At 39.7% G+C, this 12,710-nt stretch overlaps 1 protein-coding gene across 1 annotated transcript in view; it reads left to right on the plus strand.

The window, feature by feature from the left end:
- Positions 1 to 12,710, plus strand: part of RALYL (RALY RNA binding protein like) — a gene marked incomplete at its 3' end in the record, with an annotated part of 175,984 nt that overhangs the window by 145,019 nt on the left and 18,255 nt on the right. The window lies entirely within an intron of this gene.

Here is a 12,710-nt window from a genome sequence, read left to right on the forward strand (position 1 = left end):
CTCTAACTACTTTTGTACAATAGTAACAATTGAAACTCTTCTTAACATTAAGTTCTTAGCATGCTAGGCCTTAAACAAATATTCAGAGGGGATCTGATGGCTAATCCCTCTGATTCCGTGCTTGAAATCAGTTTGATCTTGTCCACCAGAAACTGAAATTTGAGACTGATCCCTCTAACCTACGATCTTACTTGCACTTGAGCTACAAGAGAAAGATATGCTTAAAAGACTAAACCCCAGAAAGACAGCCAGTACTGCTATGTGAGCTTTTACTTGACAGTCCACTTCCCACCCTTCTGCAGAAATACAAGTGGCAGCTCCTTGATAAAGACACTTCTTTTGGAGTTCAATCTGTTCAACTGTGATCATAGCAATCAGTCAGTGGACTTGCTTCAAAAGTTATTGCTCCACACCAGTCTGTGTGCCTTTCTACACTGTAAAATTAGGAGAAAGAGAGGAGGCAGTGCAGAAAGAGGCACGTCAGAAAGAAACGTTGCTTATGCAGAGAAAATTGGAACTTTCCTATGTCTCTCTCATGTTTGTTAAAGATTTTTAAAAAGATAATGAGCTACAGGCTAGGAGTTATTGTCTTTAGTGTTGCTCTGTTAAAAGCCTTGTGTGTGATACTAAGGAACAACTACTCACATCTTGCTTTGCTGGATCATTCAGCTGTGAATTAACATACCATGGTATAACCCTAATTTGAAACAAAATCACAGTATGTCCTGATATTAGGCAAGCTTTCAATTAGTAAAATTAATCGTATCATAGATTGTTTCCTACAAATTTAGCTTGGTCTGAGATTTGCCCTTGTTAACAAATCACTTTCCAAGTACATTGGTATAATGCCTTTATGCAACATTATTTGAAAAGAAGCATGACTGTGTCAAAGATATTTATGATCATATTCAATAGTCTCTGTTTGGCCCAAACTGATGTTAATTTCAAGGGTCTTGATTTTGGCTGATTTGGTTTCATGTTCTTTGGGGGGTATTTTTGCTTAGTTCTAATTATGAACTGCAGTTCAAAAGCACTATATAGGTACTCATTGAGCTCAGGGATTTTTTTTATCTCAGGTTCAGGCCAGATTCTTATAAGTCTCACCATTCTTCAAGCCAAAGTGCAACTTTTTCAACATCAGCCATACACACTCTACATGTACGCACAGGTGTAACAGGTTATAACAACTGTGCTGCTGATGTAGCTCAAAAAAAAATGGGAATTAGGTCAAATTCTGCTTTGCCAAGAGTAGAATAAGAGTTTGATTGCTAACAGTTTGATTGCTGTCCTTGAAATTCTTTCATTTCTAAAGTCTTCAGCTTTGGTTCTGAAATCATTTAAGGATCAGTTTTGCTCAATAAAATTAAATCTTTCACAACGTATTAGAGCATAATTAAAAGTTGGAGAATAAGCCTTAAATGTGAAGTAAAAATAACAGAGTGAATCTGTCATGCATGACCAGCAACTGACAGTTGACATTGTTATGGTAGTGACTCTGTTTGCTCATGTGAAAGCATTTGTTTAATTTGAAAAGTGTAAATGGATTTCCAACAAATATAGAGGGTTTTTTTTTCTTTTCAGTTGCCTCTAATCCTGTATACAAAAAGAAAAACCCCAACAAAAACCAAATCCAAAACCAAACAAACTTTCTGAGCTCTCCACACTTGAATATTGAATCCTGTAGCCTTTATTCTTAAGGGTAAGGATGGAAGGTTGAATCAGCTGCCATCCTGTAGCCAGCTACTTTTATCAAACATTTTGATAACTACACAGACACCAGAAAGTAGTCGTAAGTCCCAACAGTTACAAATTTTCATAGGAGGACAGAATGGTTTGGGTTGGAATGGACCTTAAAGATCATCTATTTCCAACTAGGGTCACCCACTAGACCAGGTTGCTCAAAGCCCCATCCAATCTGGCCTTGAACACTTGCAGAGATGAAGCATCCACAACTTCTCTGGGCAACCAATTCCAGTGTCTTACCATCCTCACAGCAAATTTCCTAATATCTAATTTGAATCTAACCTCTTTCAGTTCAAAGCCTCTCCCTTTTGTCCTATCATGTAGCAACATGCCTTTGTCAAAAGTCCTTCTCCAGCCTTCTTGTAGGCACCTTTAGGTACTGGAAGTGTACTATGAGGTCTCCCCAGTGTCTTCTTCAGATTCAACAGCCCCAACTCTCTCACACTGTCCTCACAGGACGGGTGCTCCAGCCCTGCGATCATCTTCATGGCCCTCCTCTGGACTTGCTCCAACAGGTCCACATCCTTCATTTGTTGGAAACAGCAGGACTGTGTAACAGTGGGGATACTGTAACAGGCATATATCAAACCAGGAGTCCCATGGAAAAGAAATATATATGACGGACAGATTCTTGATAGATGTTTCAGAGAGATGTTTATTTCTCCAGCCGCATGGCCGGAGCTCTGCCCAGGAACTGTTCCAGTCACCAGACCCGAGGGTCCTTCTGCCCGCGCAGGGAACACAAACCAACCCATGGGAACGAGGCTGAGCAGGGGCAGGGAAACCCCGTGCTTCCCCTCAGGGTCCCTCTCCCAGGGCTCCATGGCAGGGGAGGAGACCCCGACACCTCACCCGTTTTATTTTAATAAAAGGAGAATGAAAACAACTGGATAAACATAACAAGAACAGTTTCAAAACAAAACAAGCCACCCTCCTGAGTCTTTGAATGTCCAAACAGATTCTGTGGAACATCTTAAGGCTGACAGAAGTGGGACAGGACTCTCCAAGCATGCTTCGTGGGTAAACTAATGCAGGAGAGGGTTTAATTTCTTCCCTTCCCCTTTTCATCCCCCACTCAGCATTGGAAAGGGTTTTTTGGGGAAACAATTGGCAAAGGTATGATTTTGTGAGGGAAACCATGGATGAAAAAGTGGATTGGGAATACACTGGGGGTAATAGGACATAGGGTAAAAGGGAAAGGTGGGATTAGGAAAGGGAGACTGTAGGGGGAGTTTGCAATGGAGATATTGTCTAACATGACTACGATTTTTAGCATATATACTGCCTTTTACAGGAACACCATCAGGCCCAGAGACCTGCAATGCTTGTGACCCTTTTCTACCTTGTATAATTTTGAATTCCACCACTTCTCCATCTCCCAAGCTTGGGATGCATTTTTCAGGGTTATTCTTTTTAATAGCAGTTCTATGCACGAATATATCTTGCTGGTTGTCATACCTTGTTGTAAAACCATAATTTTGCTTAACATTATACCATTTTACTATCCCTAAGATCTTAGGTACTATGATCTTTTCCTTTTTCCGAGTGGCTGCTGTTTTCTGTCTCGCTGCGTCTTTGCTCTCTCTTTCGGTCGCTCCCGTGTTGGAATTGTCGGGGCTGCTGGTGCCTGCGCGCTCTTCCCGGGGTCGCGTTCGGGGCTGTGCGGGCCGGGCTGGGCCGCGCCGCTCAGTTCTCCGTGCATCGCCTCCTCTGGTCGCAGCTTCGCTGCCGATGCCAGGTGCTGCAGCCACGTCTCGGCCGGGCCCCCGAGCGATGACCCCCCTGTGCCCTGCTCCAGCGCGTCTCGGCTGGGCGCGGCTCCGCTCCACCACTGCCGCCAGCCGCTGCCCACGCACCGCCCCTCTCGTTCGGGCGTTCCCGGGGCTCGCTCCACCACGCGCTGTGCGGGGCCATGAGGGCACCGCCGGGTCCCGCCGCTCCCGCCGCGCCTCGCTCCGCCACCGACACTGCGGCTCGCATGGCTCCGCCTGCACACGGGAACTGCCTCGCTGCTGCTCGCAGAGGGCTCGGTGCACGTGGCCTGGGTCGCACGGTCCCTGAGCCAGGCTTCCCTTCGCCAAGACACAGCTGACATTGCTCAACAGTCTCGGTAATTAAATAATATTCACGAAAATATTCTTCCATCGGCATGTATTTTGACTCAAATATTAACTGTGTCCAAACGGCTTTCCAAAACGCCTTGGTAAGAATTAAATCCCAAGAAACATAGAAAAAGTTCTTAAACAACCATGCCAGGAAGTGTTTCAGTTCTTTTTGAGCTTGAATCAAGCTAAAATTTACAAATTGTTGTTCAAGAATCATTTTAAGTTTAAGATAAATGTCCATATGTGGCTCTGAGAGCCAAGAGTCTTCCCACCGTTCCTCCATAGTTTAGATATGGAATAGCAAAGCAAAAACAAGAAGAGGAATCCAAAGTTTCTAGGGTTTACTCACACAAATCAGTCGCTTAGGGATCGGGGATCATTCTGCTCACAATTTTCCATCATTTGTTAGAGTGGGGATACTGTAACACGCATTTATCAAACCAGGAGTCCCGTGGAAAAGAAATATATATGATGGACAGATTCTTGATAGATGTTTCAGAGATGTTTATTTCTCCAGCCGCATGGCCGGGGCTCTGCCGAGGAACTGCTCAATCACTGGACCAAGGGTCCTTCACCTGCGCAGGGAACACAAACCAACCCATGGGAACGAGGCTGACCAGGGTCAGGGAAACCCCATGCCTCCCCCCCCAGGGTCCCTCTCCCAGGGCTCCATGGCAGGGGGGAGGAGACCCCGACAGAACTGGATGCAGTGCTCCACATGGGGTCTCATGAGAGCAGAATAGAGGGGGGAATCACCTCCCTCACCTGCTGGTCGTGTGTTTTTTGATGAAGCCTAGAATACAGTTGGCTCTGTGGGCTTTGAATACACATTCCTGACTCATACAGAGCTTCTTTTCAACCAACATTCTGGATGCCTTTTGCCAGAAGTGCTTATTTACCGAAAAGTACATACTAGATATGGCCTTGTTTATTTTCTTGCCATCTAAATCAAGGGACAGAAAGTAAAGGAACAACAAATAGTCAAAATGAAAAATTACCAGCTTTAAGACTGCATTTTTCACAGGAACTGTTTGTTCTGAACTATCTGAAAGTAGCTAACACCTTCACAGAAATCAGGATCCATATACGAAGGAGGAAAACTGACACATTCTCAAATAATATAATTCATACTGCAGATCTATCCTTTCTTGGTGTACAAATGGATAGAGGATGGAAATGGAAGCTACACCTTCTGAGACAGTGAAGTTATTGAAACAAAACTGGAGCTCGTTATTGTGGTTTATATAGCAGTATTGTGCCAAAATGTTCCCATTTCTTTAGGAGGGATGGAGGAACCTGAGAGTTATTGAATAAGGCTTTGCTTCCTCGCAAAATGAATCTTTTCACTTATATACACTCACATATTAATCATGGTTATACTTTAAATCTGGAATCAAGTATGATTTGGTTTCAAGCTGACCTTGTCTAGGTGTCAGTAGTTAGGTGCATTTCATATTCTGGATGATTCTTTATAGGCTATAAAAATGCTGCGTAGAGCATTCACAGAAAAGCAAAATTCCAGCCATGTAATTATATAAGGATGAGTAATGGTAATGTGGCTTTGCTGGGAGAAGGCAAAAATCATGCAAGGGGAGTTCAGCAAGAAGGTAACAGAGTGGGAAGCAGGAGTCAGAGAGAGAGACCTTAACAGTGTTCATTCCTTCACTGAATCTTGTGGTTTGGGAAGAGATGCTGGAAGCAATTCTCAGCATTTTTTTGTTTTTCTTAAAACAAAAAAATGGTAGCTTTTTCTTTTTTGGTAGCTTAATTCAATAGACTATATAAAACTAATTTTAGTCTAAGGTGTGCCTGTATTGTTAACTTCTAATGAGCATTTCCCACAGTGGTAAACCACTTGAAATGAAACTTTCTTTAAATGTTTATTAGACATGGTGCATAACAGTGCAAGCAGAGCCCTCATCTGTCAGGGACTGTGGCCACATAATCCAGGGAAGAATATTACAGAAAATAGCAATAATGGAAGCATAAAGCTCCATGAGCCCTATTTTGTGCAAATCATAGAATCACAGAATGGTTTGGCTTGGAAGGGACCTTAAGGATTGTCTAGTTCCAATCTCCCCTGCCACAGGCAGGGGCAGCTTGGACTAGACCAGGTTGCTCAAGTATTAGTATTATGTAACAGGCAATAACAGTCATCTAATGAAATTTTCCCATCTGCTGAAAGCAAGTTGTCAAAATGTCAAACTCTGCAATTGTTCCTTGGAGCTTAAAACAGCAATATGAAGGAGTGTCCAGGAGAAGTACTGTAACCTCCAGCAAGTGCAAGGAAGAAGATAAAAGGAAGAAAAAATACATACTGAATCCCCCAAATTTTCTGTGGGTTGGCTCTTTTATTTTCTTTTTCTTTTAAGATATAGGAGCCAGAGTGGATCATTAGTTTACAATCAATTCTGCTACCAAAATATTTCACAGAGTCTACAACACGTGATTTAAAAAATGCGACTATTGTATTTTAAAGGAGTTTAGACACAGGAAAATCACGTACAACCTGAAACCAAAAATGTAACCTGGTTAAACTCTACATTGAATATGTTCCTCAAAAAATCTTCAATGAGGGAGAGAGAAAATGATCAATACCCCATATTGTTAGATTTCCTGACAGCGACCCAGGGAGTGGAGCAAGCCCTTAGAATCTGGAGGTAACCGTAAAGAAATATGCCAGGCAGAGTAAAGCAGGAGAGTATCCAGACTCTGCATGGAAGGCAGGAGCACAACTGAATGAGGAAACCTGAGAAAGATCCCACCCTACACAAAAAGGACATTCCTCAAGAGACAGGAACAGAACCTCAGTTCTCGAGTTGGCTGAGACAATAGAAAAGTAGGGAAAAGAAACCAATGTGAGGGTTCCCTAAGGGGAAAAAGGTCTCTTAGTCAGTGTCAAACAATGCTTCTTGTAAATTAGAAAAGATGTATAGAAATTTTTCAGCTAGGTGATTCATACTTGCCTCATACCTGCATGACAAGAAATCAGCAGCTCTTCCATATGTCCAACACTGTATAGGGAAACCGCAATACCAGTATCATGAAAAGCCACCAGTCCTTTTTGCCACATTCTACTCTCAAGTGAGCCATCTGGGACAAAAATCCTTTCCCTTATGAGAATAAATATAATGAGAAAATCCAGACATATGTTTAAGAGAAATAAATATGATCCCTTGATTTCAACAGCTTTATTCTGGATTTACATTGAGTTAATTCAGAGTGGTGACACTTGTATGTCTTTCTGTAAATCAAAAGGCATTTCCACCGATATTTTAGGAATTCCATTGGTTTGTGACTTTTTGTTCCCTTACACAAAATAAATCTTTTTTTCTTCACAATGTATGCAGAAAGTGAATGAACACAAGGTCTTCCAAAGCACTGAAGTATTAGGAATATTTGTCAGAAATCATGGAAAGTGTAGTCAACATAGCATTGGTGTAGAGGATACACAGCCAGTTGTGTGATGCACAACTGCCATTTCCACTCATCTCTGACCAGACTGGAATTGAATCCAGTTCTGTGCTAGGTTATAGAAGAATCTCCTTATCAGATGCACTTCCCATATCCATCTACCATGGAAATTATTGCACAGTGCTATAGGAGTACAAGAATGCTTTTTAGATTCACAGTATCTGGTGTCTTCATTTATATTGTAACTGCACTTGCAAAGCACACTTTTGGAAAAACAATCAGTATGTCTTGACTTTGCAAGCCGTACTCAGGACACTGAAAGTTCGGTCTCTTTCATGTCTCCATTTTGCTGCTTTAAACCGTGAGTTGCTCAATCCAAAATAATTAAATTACATCAGTAAACTTAATGTAAATAAGAACACAAATTTAATTTAAATCTTTTGACAGTTTGAAAAGTGGAGAGGAAAGCATGTGATGCAATTTTCCAGATTTTTTTCTTTTACATGAACTCTGACATCGTCACATTGTACTTGATTAATCTTTTGTGAACCATGCTTTTGTGTTTCATTCAGTGCTTCTAAGACAGCTTTTCTAAAAAGTACATAAAGTTTCAGAGATCTGTTTTTGTAATCTTAAATAGTTAGTCTTTCAGCTTCAGTGCTACCACTGTGATTTCAATTTAATCTGCTGTTCAGTGCAATGCTGTGGAAACACTAAACCCATCACTACACCTGTCAATGACAGTCTGGTGGAGTTGTCAAACCAAGTCAAATGACACTCCTTCAATGTATACAATATTACTAACAAATTGGATAATCAATCACATGAGCATAGTTTGACAGTAGTACCTTGAATACACTGAATTTAAAACAGATTTTTAAGAGGCAGGACCCACTTCTCTTGTACTAAGGAAGAAAAAATACCATATGGACATTGTGAATTCCCCAGTCGGACTATAAAATTACAGGACACCTTGGGAAATGGTTAGGTCACTGGAAAACTTTCTCTTTGCCTTTCAATGAAATTTTCCCGTGGGAAACATAAATAATTGGACATTACTTTTGATGACAGAAAAATAGTTTTGCAACAGGAGGAGAATGGTCAGGGAGATATTAAGTAGATTTACACAGGTATCTTTACATTAAAAAGCTACTATTTTGTTTCTAAAGAGCATCAGGATAACATCGTTAAGCATAGGCCGTACCTGCAGCCACAGTAAGTAGTTTTAATTAGGAGGAATTCTAATACTTAGCACTTAGCTGTACAGAAAATTGTTGGGGTTTAGTTCTGCCTGTATCACCATTGTCTGTCTGGCTGCCATAAACAGCTCTCAAAACAGCTGATCCCCAGAACCTGAATATTGATCTCAATGTCTTTGTTCTTCTCTGCTTCACAAGCTTTGCCTAATCCTCTACAGGAATATGTCTTAGTGATTTAATTACCTGATTGTGTATATGCAACTTTGAATATTTGCCCAAGTTTTGCCTAAAATTCAGGTTGCACAGCAAGTTCAGCAGTTTTCCCAACATACATTTCACTGGGATAAGAGTTCTTGGAAGAAAGATGAGAGTAGAGAAAGGACATATCTAGACACAGAAAAAATAGAGCCTAATCATTTTGCAAATAAATTCTGCCTAGTGCCTGCAGAAAAATATGTTAATGGAAAATGGAGTACTGTAAGTCAGCTTGTTTATGTATACGTGTCCTCCTTGGACAAAATGCACCTCCTCAGATTAAAATTGCAAAAAATTTTTCAGTTTTGCAGAAAAATATATCAGTTTACAGTATTACATTCCATGTTGCACATTTTGAAACTTAACTCCTTATTTTTTCCCCACTCAGGAAAAAATATATCTTGCTCTTATTAATTGAAGAAATGTGCAGAATTGGAAAAAAAACCCAAAACCTTTATTAACTTATCATTACAAAATTACTATGCAATTTAATCCTTAATTGAAATATACAAATAGTAGGTTATGTTCAATTCATTGGTATTTTGGGATAAGTGATTGGGCATTTTGGTGTTAAGCTGTTCTTTTTAACTATACCTATTTGCCTTCATATATTCATTATGGAAATGAATGTAAAATACTTCTCTGCAATTACTTTTCCTCTTCTATCCCCCTCTTTTTTCCTGTAACGTCTAATATATTAGTTAAACGAATCACTGAAAAAATTTGCCTTTTGACAGTAAATCTGTCAGCAAAAAAGCAGGCTCTGGAGAATATTCTCTTTCTCTGCAGAATATACAGCCTGAACTGCAAAACAGCAGTGTCCCTCCACCTCTATCAGCACTCTCATCCTTACCTAAAATTAAGTTGTCTTTAAAGTAAAGGTGGGATTCATCCCACCAATTTAATTCATGTCTGGGTGTGTAAGTAACCATCCACTGAAAATTGTCCTGAAATATCCACCATTTTTTTCAACAGCTTATGAAGGTAACTTCCATGTGATTGATTTTCTAGCAGGGAAACTTTCCATCTCTCGATGCTTATTCTCTAAAGCATCTAGTTACCCTCACTGAATTCCTTTTTAATATCAGTTTAGACTGATTCTCTTTTGCACTCAACAGGAACAATTTCTAATACTCTTTTCACATGACATGAGAAATGATTTTACAAATGACTGGAATACCAGCTTCAACGATTAGGTTGATATGTGCTTCCCAAAAAAAGTTTGATTTAAGGAATATTGCTTTTGTGTTTAATATTTTTATTCAGGCCTGACAACAGACAAGCAACTGACAGTATAAATGGTGATAGCTTTGTCAATTAAATTAAGATACATTATGCCCGGTTTGTCAACATTTATGATTTCAATATATCTTTGTACCTGTGGAAAGAAGAGGAGATAGTAGCTAAGGCTGATTTACCTGCAAGACAAAATTCTTGTTGGCAGGAAAATAACACAAGGTATTTCTGCTCTGTCCTGCATTAACTCTCCTAAATGACCCCGCAGAAGTCAGTTTTATCACTAGTGTTTGGAACTACCTAAGTTAAAATAGGATGTGGTCATTAGTTTATGAACAACTTTCGTGGGCATTGCATGCAGAATGCAAAAAGATTGCACAGTAGCAATATGTTTTCAACATCAGGTATATAAAGACATCATAACATCTTTAAGTTTATTGAAAATACGCAGAAGCATAACACTGTATTTGCCTGATTGGCACATGCAACTGCTGACATGCATAGGAACTTTGATCACAGCTCTGAAAATATGGTTATGGGGGAATCCTTTATTCTTCAGGCAAACACAGTTTTAAAGATACGTATAGTGTTAAATGAAACCAATAAAGACAGCTTGTACAAGATTGTCATTGTGATACTAAGTTAGAAAAAGGAACCATGACTTTTGCTCAGTAGAAGCACCCTTTACTGATGAGTTTTCTTTGCCTCATGTGAGACACACATAAAGCAGTGTCTTTTACTGTCTACTACATTAATGTCAGCATCATGCACGCAGTTCTGTTGTTAATATTGTAGAGATGCCATGTGTTTGTGGGGAAGTAATCTGCCTGTTTACAGTGCCATTAGGAAACTGCTGACTCCACCAGTTCACAGGCTCATTTAAACCTTTCTCTGCTTCTGACCTGCTGAGTATTTGGTATTCAACACTGTATCAGTGATTTCCTGTGGCCACCATTACACAGGCTGTTGGGTTGCTAAGGAATAACTCTCCGGAGGTTAAGAGCCTTGCAGTCACCTCGATCTCAGTGCCAGTGATTACCTGTGCTAATTTTCTGCTTGGTGTTATACTGCAGCACTGACCAAATCTTACGTCTGTCCCTTGACATGCAGAAGTAGGAACAATTATGGCTGTGGATGGAGAGATGTACTGGTGTTTTCACACTACAATCTCTTCCACATATTACAGATGAAACATCATAATTCAACTTAAAATTTTCATACCCAGCGAGGGGCCAGAAGTCCTTATTCTGTCCTGGGAGCCAGAGCTGAGTTACTACAGAAAAGTATAGCCTTACTCTAACTGGTACTTGTGAAATATTCTTCACCCACTTCATGGTCTTCAACCTTGAAAAAGTGAATTTTTCTGGTCTTTATGCAAATTAAATTAATGTCAACTCCAGGTGAAAGGTTTCATGTGACACGGATTTTAAATTTAATATTTTTTCTTCAAATTATCTGTTATTTTCTACTTAAAAACACACATTGACTATTAAGTATGGGCTTACTGAAGCTATTAATCATTCAGCTAAACAAAACCTCTAGGAAGCTGTGAATAGTTGTAAATAAAATAATAGCTTTGCTACCTGTTACTTCTTAGATCCATGCAGACTGGCATGAAAGACAAAATAAGAGCTGTCATATAGTTTAGAAAAAATTTGCTAGTTTCGCATTAAGATACAGAAACATGATCACTATACACAGTCTATTGTTATTTAATGATATTTTGCATCCTCTGTCACACACAGCTTATCTGCTGCTGGGTTCTAATCTCTCAGGGCTGTTTAATTTAGTGTTTCACATGAAATACATTTTAGGATTACTTTTCTCAAATAAATTGCAAAAAGGGCCACAGTTGTTTGCAACTCTCATGATCTTCAATTACAGTATTATGCAAGCAGACAGTACAACTTTCAACTGGACACTTGCATGTGAAAGAGATGTGGCAGAGATGGAAATTGTGCCCTGACCTTCTTTGGTAGAATTCTTGACACATTCTTCAAGTTATACACTAAAAACCCCATTTTGCTCAATGTCCAAGAGCAGAAATCATCCACAAGTTCATTCCCTGTGAAGAAAAACTTCTTTAACATGTAGCTGGCCTTTAAGGTCCTTTCCAATCTAAATCACGCTATCATTCTCCAATCTCCCTTTATTTTCAGGGCAAGTTTTCTTCTGTGGCTTGTCCTTTCTATCTCTCTCATTTTGACCTTTTTCCTTTCTCATGTAAAGCTTCTCCTTCTTTTGTGATACTTTCTTCATGCTTCTTGTCTTTACTATTCATAATTGTCCTTATTAGGACAGTGAAAAACTTAGATTTTTGTAACTATTTTTCAAATAGTTACAAAACTATTTGTAAAATAGTTACAAATTAGATTTTTGTAACTATTTGTAACCAATCTCTGTAACTAGGCAGAGTTATAAACCCTTGTTTCTTTTCCACGCAGAGCCTTTATTGGCTCATTGGTTTGTTGGTTTGGGGTTTTTTTGGGGCGGTATATGAGATAGATAAGACTTCTTTGCTATTTCTTCACCACAAAAGTAGAAAGTTGCTAATGGAATGCAAAACCAGGAAGATCAGTCTGAGACTGACTTTGCTATTGACAGCTCAAAAATAGTTTTCTCCTGGACCTGTGCAATTTCGCATGTGTTTGTTTCCCTTGATGGTGTCTGTCCTTTCTCAGATTGGTCCATATATTCTTTCCTGAACCTGAGAGGCAATGCATCCCTGTAACACTTATTTAGCGTTTATTTTCTTAAC

Source organism: Coloeus monedula, assembly GCF_965178545.1.
Source record: "Coloeus monedula genome assembly, chromosome: 1".
Lineage (NCBI taxonomy): Eukaryota > Metazoa > Chordata > Aves > Passeriformes > Corvidae > Coloeus > Coloeus monedula.